Here is a 16,566-nt window from a genome sequence, read left to right on the forward strand (position 1 = left end):
GGGAGAGGCTCGGGCTGTGCTCCTGCCAGGCTGTAATGGTATTTACCGGGTGATGCCCTCAGGGGTGCTCAGGCCTCTTCCTCCCACGTAGGGAGGCTCTGTGCCAGCCTGGCCCATCTCGGGGCTAGCCTGGGAGGAGGCGATGACCTGGGATTAGGTCATCCAGAGACGCAGATGGGTGAGCCCCCTGCTACCTCCACAGTCTGCCTCCCTACAGATAGCCCCACTTCCCCTGCTTCAGGCTGCAGGAGCAGCCTCTGTGGGTAGAGAGAGGAGCCACAGGCTGTGGCCTCAGTCAAGACCACCCGAGAGCAGGATGGGGCTGATGGAAAGGCAGGTGGGAGGGAGGGGTGTCTCCATTCTCGCCCGGCAATGGAGCTGGGTGGGCCACGACCAAACCCTCCACATCCTGGCCTCCCCACCAGCCTCAGTCTCCTCAGGTAGGGAAGGGGGCAGGATGCCACGGATGAGCCAGTGGGTCTGTGCACCCCCATGGCTGCTCACCCCTGGAGCACCACCAGGCCCATGCCTGCGTGACAGCAGAGCCGGAGAGAAAGTCAGCGATGCTGGCCCTTCATCAGTGAGGCACGCACCCCTTGTTTAGGAGGGATGGACAGAAGGGCGTGCTTGGGTGCCTGGCTGAATCAGGGCGCTGAAGTCTGTCACAAGGAGCGGTTGGGCGCAGCCAGCATGAGGGGGCAGCAGGGGGCTCGGAAAATGCCCCACCCCTCACCCCATGGGAACTGGCGGGGGAGAGATGACATGACAGGATTCAAGCCATGCGCTTGGCTGGTGTATGAGGCTACGCTGCTGTTGTTGGATAGGGGAATAGACACCAGCTTCTTGAAATCCCATGGCCAGAGCCCTGACACTCAACCAGGTAAAGGAGCCAGGCAAAGTCCCCCCAAAGTCAGGCTTAGCTCAGATGTGGCTGAACCCTTGTAGAGCCGGGGGGGGGGGGGGTGCAATTCTGCTCTCACTCACAGCACTGGGGCTCAGCGGGGCCATGCTGGTGCAACACAACCCATGTGTGGGAGATCAGAAGTGGGCCCAGGGTTCTCACAGTTTGGTTCCAGATCAGGCTGGTGTAGACCAGGCTTGAATGCAATGGGTGTTGAGTGACTATTATTTGTTGGGGACCTGATCAGGGGTCAGACACTTGTCGTACTGGGGCTGTACAGGCTGGGGTTGTGTGATGACTGGTGTGTCTTGCCTTCCTGCTCCCTCTTTTGTTTCCGGGTTCCTGCTCCCTGATCTGTGTGTGCAGCTACTCAGAGCCTTCAGCTACATAGCGGCTGTTATTATGTTTGTTCACACTGTTACCGATCTAACCTGTTCATGGGTATTACATGTTTTGATTGACAACCTACCTGTGTGTATTGCTCAGCTTTTGGTATGTTTTGAGATGGCTAGCACCTCCAGTTCACCCAGCTGCAAACTGGAGGCCTGATCTATTCATTAGAACACTCAAAGGTGCTTGGATGTGATGCTGGCCCCATCACTCCCTTGCATTCCCTTGGCTATGAAACTGGCTTTCCTTAACGGCGTCAGCCCAATGAGCCATTGGCTCAGGGGAGCTTTGACTTTGCTCTGGAGTGCACCAGAGCGTAACGTTATGGTGACGAGTGTTTGAATTCTGCAACCCATGCTGCCTGCACGTCCTTCGGCTGTTGACTGGCAATGCTTCCTTCGGTGTTTTTGGAACAGGATTTGCAGATTAGGCAACCCTGCGATGCTGCTGGGTTATCCTGGCTGCAGAACTGGGGACATTACAATGGTCACGCTCAGAGATATTTTTAAGACTGGCATAGCCAATGACCGCCTGGGTGAACGGTTACTGGCTGAAGGTGCTAGACCGCTCACTTTTGATCCTGCATTGCTCAGAGTGAGGCGTTTGAGAGGGCTGGGGCAAAGAAGGGCTCTGTGTCTCGGACAGCTGCTAATTTTGTGTCTACACTTAAACTGTCAGCTGCTTTTCCTACTTCCCTCAACCAGTGCTGCCTACTCCCACTCCACAGCTTTGGCAGTGAAAGCTGCCATCTCCTCACTGTTTCTGCTGGGGCAGTACCGATCACTTGGGCAATTTCCCTGCCCGCTCAGCTAGAACTGCTATGTGCCAGGCTTGTGGGAAGGACACTGGAAGTGAGGGTGCCACTGTGCACTGGTTCACAGAGATGAGGCCTGAGCTGCCTACTGTGAATGCGGAGCTGCATGAGACCACCTTTACCGGGGACCCGGATATTTCCTTTTGTATCATCTTCTCATGTAGCAAGGCGCTGCGGCTGGTATCCCATAGTGTGGAAATTAATGGCACATTGCTGAAATGCATGGTGGATCCCGGTGCTGAAGTGAGCATCCTCCTCTTTGGGTTAGTTCACAATCTGGACATCTGGACAGAGGTTATAAAAGCCTGGAATGCAGATGCCTTGCAGATAGCCGTTGAAGCTTTATGGTCTGTGCTCCGGAAAGGCGTAGCCTGGACTGGAAAGTTTCGCATTGTTAAAGGCTCAGCTGGAATTCTGTTCCATTAATGTCCTACGATCTGTGCTTACAGCTTGGTATTATGCATGGGCTCAGGTGTGGTTTTGCTGGCTAGGACAGAAGGGGAAACCCAAAGTATCGTTCAGACGCGCCAGGATTTACTGGATGGTGGCGGTATCCCGTCTGTGGGATTTACGTATTCTCTGCAGTTGGATTCCAACACCAAACCCTTGGTACCACCACCACGTCGAGTGCCCCCTCTGCTTCTGGACAAGATCCCCATAGCTGTGCAACGCAAGAAAGATACTGGTATCCTTCGGGAGGTGGAAGGGCCTGTGGAGTGGAGCTCACCCACAGTGATCATATCCAAGAAGAAGGGCAATATTCGACTGTGCGCAGATTTTAGGTCACTTAATAAATATGGGAAACGTGAGCAGTTTCACTAGCCAACCTTGGAAGAGGTGACTTGCCGGTTAGGTGGATCCCAGATTGCTATGTGTTGGATTACCGATCCAGTCATTACCTGGGGCTGAAAGTTCGCAGCTGTTATTGACTTTCAGCCCACCCTTTGGGCGTACTGCTGTCCACAAGACCCTTTTGCCTTAGTCTCTGCTCCTGAGGTATTTCAGAAGGTGGGCTCTCAGCTCCTTGCTAATATCCAGGGTGCAGGTTGCTATTTCGTTGATCCTTCCTGAAAGAATGCTCGTCCGGGCAATGTGTTAACCTGGCTCCAGTGAGCTGGCAGATCCTCAATCAGTTGCAGTTATGTACTAAATCCCTTTGAGGAGCTTGGTCTTAGTGGCTAGTCTGCTAATTTCATATCTTCCCCCTTTTTCCTTCTGGGAGGCTTTTTGGCTCTGATTTCCAGAGGTGTGAAACACCCGTTGGGCCTGACCCTGACCTCACTCCTGATTTACTCTTGCTGGATGCTTTATTGGCATCAGTGGGGATCGTGAGTCCCATGTCTGCAGTCAGGAGCACTGCTCCCTGACCCCAGCACAGCTCCCACGTCATGGAGTTTGCCGTGTCCTTTTGCAACTGATGAACCAAAACTGCAGTATAAATTTCCCTGGCTTATACACAAGCATGTATGTCTGGTATCAGCCCCATAGACTGTAACAATCCCCCCAGGAGCCTTTAGCAAATACATCCTTAATCCAGCAGTTATAATGGCACCGCGGGTGTCTGACATTCCCCTGCTATTTATAAGACTTCCTTTGTTGTGTTGCCCGGTCTTTTCCGCAGATTATGGGGTAGTAAAGGCTCTAAGCGAGGTGGTAATTCAAGCAGTCCCTGAGAGCTGCATAAAGCACGTGGCAGTGAAGAGCAAAGTTAATTCACGGCTGCTCTGGGAGCTGTTGATTTTCTCAGTGGCAGCTGAAGAGGCAGAGCTGAGTTTGATGAACCAACATCCCTGTGCTCGGTGCAGTCATTTGGCATAGGGAGGAGGGGCTCCTGGAGAGGACAGGGTGGTGGGGCTTGGGCTTGGGCTTGGGCTTGGGCTGAGTCAGTGCTGGGCAGTGAGGTTTTGGTATGGTGGGTCAGATCGGGGTCTCACCGTGTCCAAACTCCCCTGCTTTTGTATCACTTATACTTTGGTGTTTGGCCCATCTCTGTGCACTCCCCCCACCCCCCGCACAAGTGCAACAACAAAGCCATGCAAGCAAATTACTCCAGTTCTGGCCCTTCTCCTTCACCCAGGCTGCTGGACTGTGCTAACAGAACCCATGTGAACCCAGTCTGGTTTTCTGTCCTCCTCCAGGACATGGGCTCTGCAGAGTCTGCTCCAGGCTAATAGGCCTCCCCGTTTAGGTCCAAGAGCAAAGGCTTTTAGGTCCAGAGGTCATGAGTTCAGTCCCTACAGAAGATCATCACCTTCAATTAGGGGGTGGCCTTGTTGAGGAGCAGTAGTGGGGTTAGGAGAAATGGGATGGAATTGAGCAAGGGAAACTTGAGGTTGGATCTCAGGAAGTGTTTCCCAACAGAATGACCTCTGCCCCCCAAGGGATGGGATAGGAGCCCACTTGCTTGTGTAATCTCCAACACTAGACTAAACAGAGCACTGGATTCTAGATAATCCTTCTGCACTGGCCAACGGGTGAGGACGAGAGGGGACCCAAGTGACTTCTCAGGTCTCCTTTCTCTGAACTGCCTTCATGTCTGTCTCACTCTTGCTTGGTCTTATTGTCTGAAGAATGCGCCGCCTGATTGGACACCATGAACTGTACACTACAGCCCCAACTTTGACTTGTCCTGTGCACCTTCATGGACTCCGGCGTCTTTCTGAAGACTGCAGTTGTTCTGCGCCATGACCAAGGCTGCGTCTGAATATCGCTCCGTCCAGCTCTGCGTTAGAAACATTGGGGGCCTCATGTCAGTTCCTTTCTCTTTTTGTCGTCAACTTAGATACCCACTTTTAAGCAAGCAAACAAGCAGAGAAGGCAGGTTGCAGGCAGAGAAACAATGACAAAAAGACAAGAGGGGAGGTGAGATTCCCACTTAAAGCAAGTGGAAAGGCATTCAAATGTTGGTGCTGTCACACTTTAACAAAGCATTGGAATGCATCCGATGAAGTGAGCTGTAGCCCACGAAAACTTATGCTCAAATAAATTTGTTAGTCTCTAAGGTGCCACAAGTCCTCCTTTTCTTTTTGGTGCTTTGAGTACATGGTAGGCGCAAGCAGCTAGATTTGCAAGGTTTTGGAACCTACAGGTGTGCTGGACATTCTCCAATGTGCTGAGCCGAAATGGAGCTGAGCTCTTTGGAAAATCCTGCCTATAGTCTTCAGCTCCCATGCTGGGCCCCTGGGGCATCTTGTCTGGCTACAGTTATAGCCAGGGACAGATTGTTTCTTTGCTTTCCCCTTCTGGAGCTCGAGCTACTGATTCTGTAAAGGTAAACTCCAGAGGTCCTTCGTCAGGATTAGATTTGCATATTGGTCTAGGAGAGCCAATCAATGGAGGTGAGGAATTGGCCAGTCACAGCAGAACAAGGTATCCTGACGGGGAAGGAACCAGGGGGAAGGAATTTTTCTTCCAAAGCAAAACCTTTGTTAAAATATACAATATGTGTTATCCCTGTGGACCAACCCAGGCCAACAGGGCGGAGCTATTCCCAGGGAAGATGCAGGCCCCTCCTTCTGGAACCATCCCAGGGAAGCCGGCAGGGACTGGTATCAGAGGGAAGCTCAGTTTGCCAGGACCCAACTTTGGGATTCTCAGTTTCTTCTGCAACTGCTGAGGGTATCACAGATTGCAGCATGGACTTTCCAGGGTGTGTGGGGCAGGGGTACAAGGGGCCTCTTCCTGCCCTCAGGCATGCTTCATCCAAGGCTCACAGTCGCAGTCCCGTGCTCTGTCTTCCAGCCCCAGGCAGTACAGGGCAGGGCAGAGGTGGGGCCACGCTGAGCGAAGGCTGAAGCTGCATCAGGCACACCCTTCCACAGCACCCTGCTGTTTTGGAAAGGGGTAACTGAGGTCCAGCAAGGGATAAGAGGTTAGTGAACCCCTTGGTCACTGGGACACTGCTCAGGTCAGTGTGCTCCCCCGGCCACTCCCACTGTAACAACCGCCATGGGAGATCTTGATAGCCATTTATTAAAGAGGCAGGAAAAGGAGGAAAAACAGTGAAAGGATTTGTCATGTAAAGTGTTAATTAACTAAAGCTTCCATGGTAATGCTGCCCCTTAGTCCCTGTCCCATTAGCTGCAGAGAGTTTTTATGGGGAAATTCTCCTGTTTGACAGTTGTTTTGGTCGTATTAAAGGGGGTTCCAGCCCCCTTTGGGGGAAAAGAAGCAGTTCACAGAGGTGGGCTGGAGCTGCACATGTTGAAGTCTGATCCTGCCGTCCTCAAGCCAGACCCGCACAAGGGAGAGAAAAGCAGCAGAGAAGATGCAGTTTCTGTCTCTGGTGCCGAGTCTCCGTTGCAGCCTCTCTGTTGGAAAAGACAGGCCCAGCCCATGGCCTGCTCAGCCGCTGCGACCCGGGGAGCTTGTACCCGCCTGAGGCTGGGTAAGGCGTTGCTTGTAGCTGCCCCTCTGGGCATGGGCGTACAGCGCTGGTGCAAATGGGATGCTGTCTTGGCAGCCCAGCCAGACGTGTATTGGACAGAGGCAAGAGAAGAAAAAAGGTGGGTGGGGGGGCTCAGCAGAGACCCCAGCCTCTCAGGGCCAGGCCTTGGTCAGATTTTAGCTGAAGCTGGAAGTGTTCATGATGTCATCAGATCCCTGGCCTGGTGCTGCCAGGAGCCCTTTCAGGAGAAGGCTGATGAAGGCCCCTTGGTGTCATGGTGGCTCCTGGGATCCCACTAGCTGTGATGGTGAAGCTGGTTCCTGTCAGTGTTTAGTGACCCTCTGATAACCAGTGTCTGAGGGGGCAGGGGTGGAGGCTCATCCCACTAACGCTCACCAATCAAACACGTTTCTATTAGCTCAACCCTAACCATCCCCTCCCGTTTCTAGCACCTTTCCGCTCATTGCCATGCCAGCCCGGCCCTGGCCCCGGAGCCCCGCACACCCCCTGAACTCAGGGCTTTTAATGGAAACAAGCCCCCGGCACTCAGGCTATTCATCTTGTGCTGACGCTTGTAAATAATTTTAGGTGACATGTTGCGTTGGACTTTGTTACTTTGGCCAACACCAATCTTCTGTCCCTGCACAACAAGCCCCTTTGCATCAGGGTCATCTGCCCGAATAAGGGCCAGGGGTTCTGGAGCCAGCCAGATCAGTGCTAGTAGCAGATCTGGCTCTCCTGTCACAGAACCGGGGCTCCCCAGCTGGACCTGATGAGGAGGGTGGGTGGCCGCTGGGGTTAATTAAGGACAAAGGGTTTGCTTGCTGACCTGTGCAGAGCATGGGGCAAGTGTCAGAGTCTCTCCTGGGGAAGCAAGGAGTCCAGGTAGGAAGGCTGGGGAGTTCTGCACAGAAGAGCAGGGAAGCAATCCAGCTAGAAGAGGCTGGGCAAGAAGGCCTAGGGCTGGCAGCAGGTGTGGGAGCTGACTATGGGTTGTGTGGCTGGACTGCGTGTTGGCACTTTGGGAGCTGCTTGCATTGCCTGTGTTAATAAATCAGCTCCAAGCAGGGCTACTGGCTATAAGAAAGCCCTTCTTTGAGCTCTTGACAGCTCTGAGGAGGGAAAACTGAGACCATGTCCTACAGATATGGTGCCTGCCAAAAGGACATGCCGAGGGACACCCCTGTTCATGCCCAGGGATGTCATGGGGAACTATCTGGCCTGCTCTATCCAAAGCCTTGGGAAACTGGCAGTACCTGGATAACAGCTGGGTTTGGAAGGGGCAGGTACTGGGTACAGGTCCTGGGGTTGCTCTGACCCCCATTTACCTTGGCAGCCCTGACCCACAACCTAATCTTGTTACCCTACTTCCAGATTCTGATCTGCCCATCAAGAGGGGATCTGGCTTGGGGGAGGCAAGTGAGCCAGGTGTGCATTGCCAGTTTCCTACCTAGCCTCGCTGGCCATGAGTCAGCGGGTCAGGGAGCTGAGCCTATTGCAGGGGAGCAGCTGGAGTTTGGGTCTGGTGTATAACAGGAGAAAAAGGGACTGTTTCTCAGGCTGGTCAAGCACTTCCTGTCAAACCTGGTTTCTGGCAGAAAAATGAGAACTTGAATAAATGAAACTTTTAGTGAAGAAAGTCTGCTCCCTGCAGAAAAGGCTGGTATTTCTATTAAAAATGGCACCGCAGGAGAGTTGTAGTCTGGGTGCCTTATGTTCCTGTTCTCCTCTCTGGGTCAGACTACATCTCCCATGGTGACAGCACCTTGCACCTCTTGATGCTGGGACCGAGTACACATAGGAGTTGTCCCAGGCCATGGTGCATCATGGAAGAAGTAGCCCAGCCTGGGACCCCAGTCATAGAGAATGGGAGCATAAGGTAGCCAAACTACAACTCCCATGAGGCACCACAGTGTCATTTTGAATCAAAATTCGGTGGTACCTGGATGGAAGATTTTGTCAAAAAGGCAAAATTTTGGGTGGGAGCTGGGGCAGGGGTGCTGGCTGTTTTCCAGCCAGCTGTAATAGTTTATGTGGGAAGCAGGCTGGCGAGCAGCATGATGATGGGTAAGGTGCTGTGATGGGATGGGCTCTTCATCTGGGGTGATGCTGAGATGATAGCCTTGTAGGGACAGTGCAGAACTAGCGGCCGAGCCCCGTGGACTCTAGTCCCACCACTGACTCGCTTTGGGTCTCGGTTTCTACAGCTGCAGAATGTGGACAATCATTACGCCCTGGCCTTGCAGGGCTGATGCGTGCATTAATTCATCAGTGTTTGCAGAGCACTTTGAGATCTTCATAGAAATGCAAACTTGTGCTATTATGTTATGGCTGTCTCTTGCTAAGTGACTGTTTTGTTGTTTGGTCATTTTTAAGTGCGTTCTGTTACTGGACTGGGATCCTTCATTCCATTCACCTTCACCCACATAGGAGGCTTGGCAGCATAAAGCTATTATTGCTGAATGGGAGCACAGGGAGAGGGAGATATCAAGACAAGTTACGGCTCATCAGTTTCCCCCTCTGAGCCTTGGAAAAACACTGCACTAAATCACTGTTTCATATTTAAGATATAGTTACAAGTAATAGACACTGAGATTAGCAACTAGTGATGGCCCAGTGCCATAACAAGCTGGGCTGCGACCTTGCCTGGTAGCATAAACTAAGCAGGGTCAAGCCTGATTCGTGCTCGGCTGGGAGCGGTCCAGGGAAAACACAGGATCCTGCGCGCAGTGATCATAGATCATAGAATAGAACATAGAATATCAGGGTTGGAAGGGACCTCAGGAGGTCATCTAGTCCAACCCCCTGCTCAAAGGAGGACCAATCCCCAATTTTTGCTCCAGATCCCTAAATGGCCCCCTCAAGGATTGAACTCACAACCTTGGGTTTAGCAGGCCAATGGTCAGACCAATGAGCTATCCCTCCCCACAAACATCTGCCGAAACCCAGGATCGAATCAGGGACCTTTAGATCTTCAGTCTAACGCTCTCCCAACTGAGCTGTTTCGGCTGGTACTAGTGGTGATTGGCGGCCTTCTCTCTAAGCGAATATAGAGGCAGTTGCTGCTGGGGGCACGGTGCTGCAGCCGACGGGCGTTGGGGATTAGGAGGCGGGTCTGATCTCTTGGATCTGAGGCCCCAGCATGGTGCTAGAGTGCGCCCGGCTGCTAGAGGGGTAGTCTTGTTTGGTGAGATGTAAAACCGAGGTGCTGCGTATTTGTGGGCAGGACTGTGACTGTTCTCCATGGTATCCTGGTCAAATTCTCCATCAGGTATCTGCATTCTTCCCTGTCATTTCAATTGGACACTGTAGCCATCACTTCCTTGTCTTAAACCAGGAGAAGGCAATTACTTTTTGTCAAGGTCCAGACTTCAGAGAAAATAATAATAAAAAAGTAAACAAAAAGATTTTGGGGTCTGTTCAAAAGTGTCCAGTGATCCAGATTTGGCCCGTGATCTGCCTATTGACTACCCCTATCTTAAACCATTTTCTAGTGCTGTTGGGTTCTGCTGTGCTCCACCCCAGAGGTTACCGCAGTTCAATGATTGTTGAAGCTTTCTCAGTACGTGCATGGGTGAAGTCCTGGCTCCGTTGAAGCCAAGGGAGTTTTGCCATTGACTTCAGTGGAGCTCACTTGTGCCATCTGAGCATTTGCCAGATGAATGGCCCTGTGCATGCATCACTATTGAACTGTAGGACAAACAACTCATGATTATTAAAAAAAGTCCCCAGTAGCTGTAGATCCCAATATCGTATTGCCCTGTGTATTAACACAAGCATGGATTTAACTTTTTTCCTGGTGCGATTATTTCAGAGCCAACCATTCCTGCTGTTTTGAAAACATGGGTGTGTTCCTTTCCTGCGGTATGGCTTCTGAATGATTGTCCTGTCCCAATACTTACTACAAATACCTGAAAATTAATAACTTGTAATGAAATTCCAACAGGATTAGAGTGCAGCCCTGTTAAAAGTGGTTATAATGATGAATGCCCATTAGACAAGAGAGCCCCATGAATGATATTAATAATGCACAAGGTTTAAAATTAAAGTGCTGGAATATACCATATCTGATTTAGGGTTACAATTATTGAATGTTAAAGGGATACTAGTGTAGATTTTTAAATGGATATTTATTTATTTAAGCCATTCGATTCCTGGCAGAGAGTGTATGAGGAACTACAGGGGTTTCATAGCTGATTAAACGCCACATAAATTAAGAACAAAAATATTCCCTCCTCCCCACTCCCCCCCGCCCCCGCTGCTGTCCTATGAGGACCAGAGTACTCAGAAGGGTGCAGGACCCACAACTGGCTCCAGATGTTCAGTACAGTCTCTCCTGCCACGACTGGGGTAGCCCTGCAGCTGTTTTAACATGGCCCTGGCTGCTGTAGCCCCAGTTGGGGGATCGGTGGAAGCACATCTGCCCCAGTCATGCCTCTTCCATGCCCCCCCTTCTCTGGCCCATAATGCATCAGGACTTCAACAGAGGTGACTTGGGGCTGGGCAGAGGGCCCTGCTGTGCAGGGGGATTCATGGGGGGTGCCGTGCAGCCCCTTAGTCCCTGAATAGTTGGTACAAAGCAACCACAACCAGGGTGGGCGTGGGAGGGCTGGGCTCTATCCCACCATCCAGCAGGCATCAGTACTTTGTGACCCTTTGAAGGAAGGGCCTTGGGGTCCAACCCTACTTCCGCTGACCTCCATGGCTTAGACCAGCCCAGCTGCCAGATCCCAGCTGCCGTGGCACTGGAGGAGGAGATCATTGCAGAGTAGGGCTCGGAGGGCTGGTAATGGTCAGTGGTGCCTTTTGCCTTGAAGTTGGATCAGTCTGAATCTAGCCCTGGTGAGCAGTAAAGAGCTAACAGTCATTCCCATGGGACTGCTGTTTGGTAACCCATCTGTGAGGGGTGGGTGGGTCTTGGGGTGTTTCCTAGGGCAGCAGTTCTCAACCTCTTCCATACCAGGAACCATCTGCAGAACGCTTCTTCCAGCTAGCTATGAACCTCTCCCCTTGGCAATATGGGAAAGACAGGCAAGCCACAACCCTGACAGCTGTTCACTCCCACCAGGTTCAGAACCCGTGTTTGAGGGAACCGGAGTCCCCGTCACAAGGAGTTCTATTTAGGAACCTCTTAGCCAGGCCCAGCAGAAAGCAAGCAGTGAATTCCAGTCTGTTCTGTACAGGTTCTTATCCCGCTGTCAGCCCTGTGGTTTCTCAGCACTGTCCAGTCATGCATCGAGCAACATAATTCGTGTCCATCACGCATGGTTTGTTCTCTCTCTCTCATCCTGTCCCTAGCAGTGGAGTGGTTAGTTATAGCAGGGCTGGTATTTTGAAAGGCCCATGGTGCTCTGTTGGGTGAGACAAGACAGGTCCAAGGCCTGGTACTTGGAGCGGGAGGTGAGGAGGTTTGTGGTGGCCCTTAGATCCTGGCATAGTTCACTCCCCAGTCTGGGCCCAGCCCCGAGACCGCTCAGTCTCCTGCACAGACAAGCTTTTCCCTCGCGATGGACAGTTTTGTTGGGCCAGAGGAGCAGAACTATCTACCATGGTCTTCATCCCAGAGCTTTAGTAATCTTTGACAGTATCCCAGGCCATTGGGCACCTTGACAATAAGGACCAAGACCTTGAGCTTGACTTGCTATTCTATGGGAAAGGCCCACTGGAGAGGAGTACGGAAGAGCTGGTTCCTTCAGGGCAGGGACAGGATGGCCAGTGGGGACACCCAGTGCTGTTCCTGCCTTTGCCATTTCTCCCGTGGGAGTGGGGGGCAAGCAGAGGGCATTGCTCTCCAGGACTGTCAGGCCAGCATTGAAATTGCTTTAAAAAATATATTGACAGTGAGGTCATTTGACGGTGAGGTTCCACTTCTAAAGAGCGTATAAAGGGTTAATAAATAGTTTATCAATGGTTAGAGTCCAACGGGTCAAGCCTGTTACCGTGGCTTATAACTTGGGCCGGTTGAGAACTTTCCATCAAAGGTGTGGGCAGAAATGTTGGGGGTGGGGGGGTGAAATGTTCCCCCCCCTTTTTTTTTGTCAGAAATGTTTGGGTTTTGCCAAAAAAAAATAGAGGGTTTTTTTGGCCAAAAACTGGAATTTGTGAAAACCTGAACATTTTGCTGAAAATGTTAGAAAGAAATGAAGAAAAAAATTTTCAGCAGGTGTGTGTGTGTGGGGGGGGGGGGGTGAGGGGGGGGGAAGGTGGGAACACTTCCCAAATAGTTCTCTACATAATAATCTACACCACCTCCTGCCTCTGAGCTCATAACCATGCCTAGCACACGCTACTGCTGTCTGCAACATGCCTCTAACATCTGCTGATCGTGTATAATCCCTTTGTAATAGGAACTCTAATAGGAACTGTGCTCATTTATCCTGGATCGCTCAATTCTGGCATATGGGGAAACAGGTCCCCCCTCACCCCTTGGCTCCATTTTAGTGGCCAACAGCGCAGGTATTGCATTCAGCTCCCTCCGCTTACAGCTGCCAAGTGTAGACCGGCCCTGTGGCTTTCCACATCCGCTCACTGCCCTCTTAGTTACATATCAGCTACTGTGAGCTCCGCAGCAGATTGGACTGCTCCCGGCTCTGGGGCACCCAACTGCAAATCTCCCCCCTTCAGATGTTCCGGGCATGGAGATCTGTGAGCTGCTGGAGGATGTGCGTGCAGTAGGACCATCTGCTGAAGCCGTGAGCGAGGAGGCGGCTGGCTGCGCTCAGCAGGGCCGATGCCTTATGAGCGAATGGCTCCCCCCCTCACCCCCCATCGGCAGGGAGGCCAGTCGGGAACATGGCGGCAATTTGGCCACCGGCACAGCTGAGGCAGCTGCGGTGAGAACTCTTTACGGGGGTGAAGTGAGCGCATGCCTCTGCCACGCTCTTCGGTCCCCTTGTCATGGGTCCCTTTCAGCTCTCGCTCGCTGCGCCCTGGTCTAGGCTGAAAAGTTTTGCTGGCATAATTAGGTGGGGAGACCCAGGTTCGAATCCTTGCTGGGCCACATATTCCCTTTGTGACCGTGAGTAAGTCCCTTCCCCTCTCTGCCTCCGTCCCCCACCTGTAAATGGCACCGCCCTACCTCCCAGCGCTCTTGTGGGGGGAAATACGGTAAAAGTGTGGGTGACGCTGTGGTGATGGAGGCTGGGTAAGGACGCCGATCGGTGGGGATTCGGTCGAGGCTGCTCTTCTGTCCGGGTGAGTGCCCAGAGCGGCGCTAGGGGGCGCTGTGCTGCTGAAGCTGCCATCTGTTCGGAAGAACTGTAAAATGTAAGGCCCTGAGCAGTGTTTGGCAAACGATGTCGGGCTGGCCTTTGTACGAGCTCCATGGTGCCTGCCCACATCCTCCCGGCTGAAATCCCTCCAGCACTGGATTGGCAGAGGCCCCTCCCCGCTTCAGGGCCTGTAGCACCGCTGTTAAATGGCTGCTGCGTTCCACCCCAGAGGTGGACCATGCGACCTTCCCTGGGCCAGATCCTGCCCCAAGTGCAGGACCGGAGGACATGAGTCAGGGCTTCCCATGTGAAGCAATTCACACCCAGCCTGCACAGGGGGTAAATAACTGCGGGGGCAATCAGGCCTGTTTGGTGAGGGATGCTCGCCCTGCTCCATAGCAGCTCTTTGCTCCAGGGGGACATTGGTTTCCAGGGCAATCAAGCCTGCAACTCCACCCACCTGCAAATTCACTTAAGAGCATCCAAACTGGAGAGAAATCTGAGCAAGTGGCTTCAAAAGGCCACAGTCAAGCAAATGAAGGGTTATTAATTCCAGTTTAGAAACCAGCCAATTGAGGACAAGCCAGCACTTGGGTCACTCAATAGCTGCTCAGGATAACAACTTGACATCCTTGTTAAGCTACGTAATATTGGCGTGTGCGTGTCAATTATAATCTTTTTTTTTTCCAGAGGCATTTGTGTTGGGGAAAGGAGGTAGGTGCAGGTTAATCCACAGGAGCCATCAGCTGGGTCTGATACAGTAAGAAATTAACCTCATCTCCATTTGCTAGCATTCTGGTCACCACTGAGATTGGCTTTGCAAGCTGAGGGGCTGGAAGACAGGGCGGTGCACTGGAGGGATTGAGACTGTACCTTGTGACCTATGTGTATCTAACTGGGATCAGGGCCTCATTCTTCCAAGCCTTGCACATACAGATGCATAGTGAGAGAGCATCCCTGATCCTGTGACCCAGCTGGGGTCCCATCCACTCCCCTGCACTGTCTCTGTCTTGCTAAATCTTTGCTCGCTAGTCTACTCTGGAAGCATGGATTAAATCCTGCTCTCTAGGAGCCCAATCCAGTTTCCAGTAAAGTAAATGGCAAGAGTCCCATGGACCCGAATACAAATTGGATCAGGCACGTAGGCTTATGGTTTGTATTCCGGTAGCACCTAGAAGCCCTAGTCCTCGACCCATTGTGCTAGGTGCTGTACAAACTCAGCACAACATGATGGTTCCTCCCTGCAGAGAGCCTACAATCAAAGGAAGGTAACTAGCCATTGGAACAATCTGGCAGAGGATGTGGTGCATGCTTCATCACATGGCGCCTTTAAATCCAGATTGGATGTCTCCTGTGCAGAGGACAGCTGGAAGTAGAGAGGAGTAGGGGGAGAGATGGGAATGGACAGATGAAACTGAGATTCTCTGCTGTCTTTCAGTGATTCTTTCATTCATCCTTCAAAATAAGACCATTAAAGAAAACTGATGAGTGGTCAGATTCTTGTTCCCAAACACCCAGAGTAACAGGGCAGATCCTTGGCATGGGCCCCACAGTTCCCTCTAACAGGGTCTGTAGAATAAAATCCTCAGCTAACCAGTGATCAGCCAATGTAACCCATTGCTGAGTATTACAGGAACTTGACCTCTTAGCACTAGGCGTTGCTGGTTCGATCCCTGGTGCGTTGACCAAGAGAACAGCCATCACATGAGCTCAGCGCTTGGCACATGGAGTAATTAGATTATGTCAGCAAGCGCGCACATGCTGTCTAGCCTAAAGGAGCAAGGCTCAATTGCAGCTTCTCCTGGTACCTTGGCCCTCCCTCCCCTTCCACCTAGCTGCATTAAGAGGGAGGGCAGCATTGGCATTGCGTGGGGCAGGGCAGCTTTTGGTCTCCTCTCCTGTTTCGCCAGGACTGGGATTTCAGAGCTCTGTCCCATGGGCAGAGCTTCAGGGTGGGCAGGGGAGGATGCACCCAGTCTCCTCTCCTCTCTGGAGCTAGCTTGAGGAGGCCCCCCCTTCGGTGGGAAGAGCAGGGCCGGGGACTGACCCCAGTGCTGGGAACAGCCATCCTCCTGTCCGGTGCTGTTAATGCTTCTCCATCTCCTGGGCAGGAGGCCAGAAGCCCAAGTGACTCCCCAGCTCCTCCTACTGCTGCCACGGCAGCCTCCCCTGCTAGCAGCCGCTCTGCCCCCACCAAGCAGCCCTCTCAGAGAAGCTCTTCTCCAAACCAGGGGGAGGATGGGGATCCTCCCTTTGATTTTTAGCTCCATTTACTTTAACCCCTAGCGTAGCAAAGAAGCGTTTCCCACCCCTCTCCCCCACAGCAGGCAAGGGGGCGGGTGTCACCCTCCCACTGAGTCATGGCCACCGCAGAGCCAAAGGTCCTTTTTTTGGAGGAAAGGGCAGAGGGACGAGCTGTGTTAGTAACAGGAAGGGTTGGGGGGGGGCTGGGGAAATTGCCTGAGATCACATCTCCCTGCAGCCTGACGTGCTTGTGACTTACAGCTCAGGGTAGCACCGTGTTATATCCTGGGATTGGACTGTTGAGAGAAGTGTGCTGGGACTGATAAGGTCAGTCCAGGCTTTCGCAGCACAAACTCCCAGCCCTGTTCAAAGTGCTTGCGTTGCAACTTTCAAAGGTGGTGCAGGGGGGGGGGGGGGGGAGGAAGAATTACCCAAAAAAAAAAAAATTACCACTGCATTGCAGTACCTTTGAGATTGCCTGGTGCTGACGGGACTGCTCCTGCTGCTTTATGCTCAATGCAGCTCCGCCGGCTTCCTCCTAGCGCAGCTTGCTCTCCAAGGAGAAGGGTCATTTCAGGTACCTGCAGAGCCGGGCAAGCTGGCAGTCCGTGTGTAACGG

The 16,566-nt window shown here is 52.4% G+C and overlaps 1 protein-coding gene and 1 non-coding gene across 4 annotated transcripts in view; one reads left to right on the forward strand and one right to left on the reverse strand.

Annotated features, from left to right (window-relative positions):
- The window catches only part of SYT2 (synaptotagmin 2), a 195,842-nt gene that overhangs the window by 48,639 nt on the left and 130,637 nt on the right, over window positions 1-16,566 (forward strand). The gene's annotated exons all lie outside the window — the stretch shown is intronic.
- On the reverse strand, window positions 9,429-9,501 carry TRNAF-GAA (transfer RNA phenylalanine (anticodon GAA)). Its single transcript has one exon. It is a non-coding gene; the product is annotated as a tRNA-Phe (tRNA).

Source organism: Caretta caretta, chromosome 21 (genome assembly GCF_965140235.1).
Source record: "Caretta caretta isolate rCarCar2 chromosome 21, rCarCar1.hap1, whole genome shotgun sequence".
In the NCBI taxonomy this organism is placed as follows: Eukaryota; Metazoa; Chordata; order Testudines; family Cheloniidae; genus Caretta; species Caretta caretta.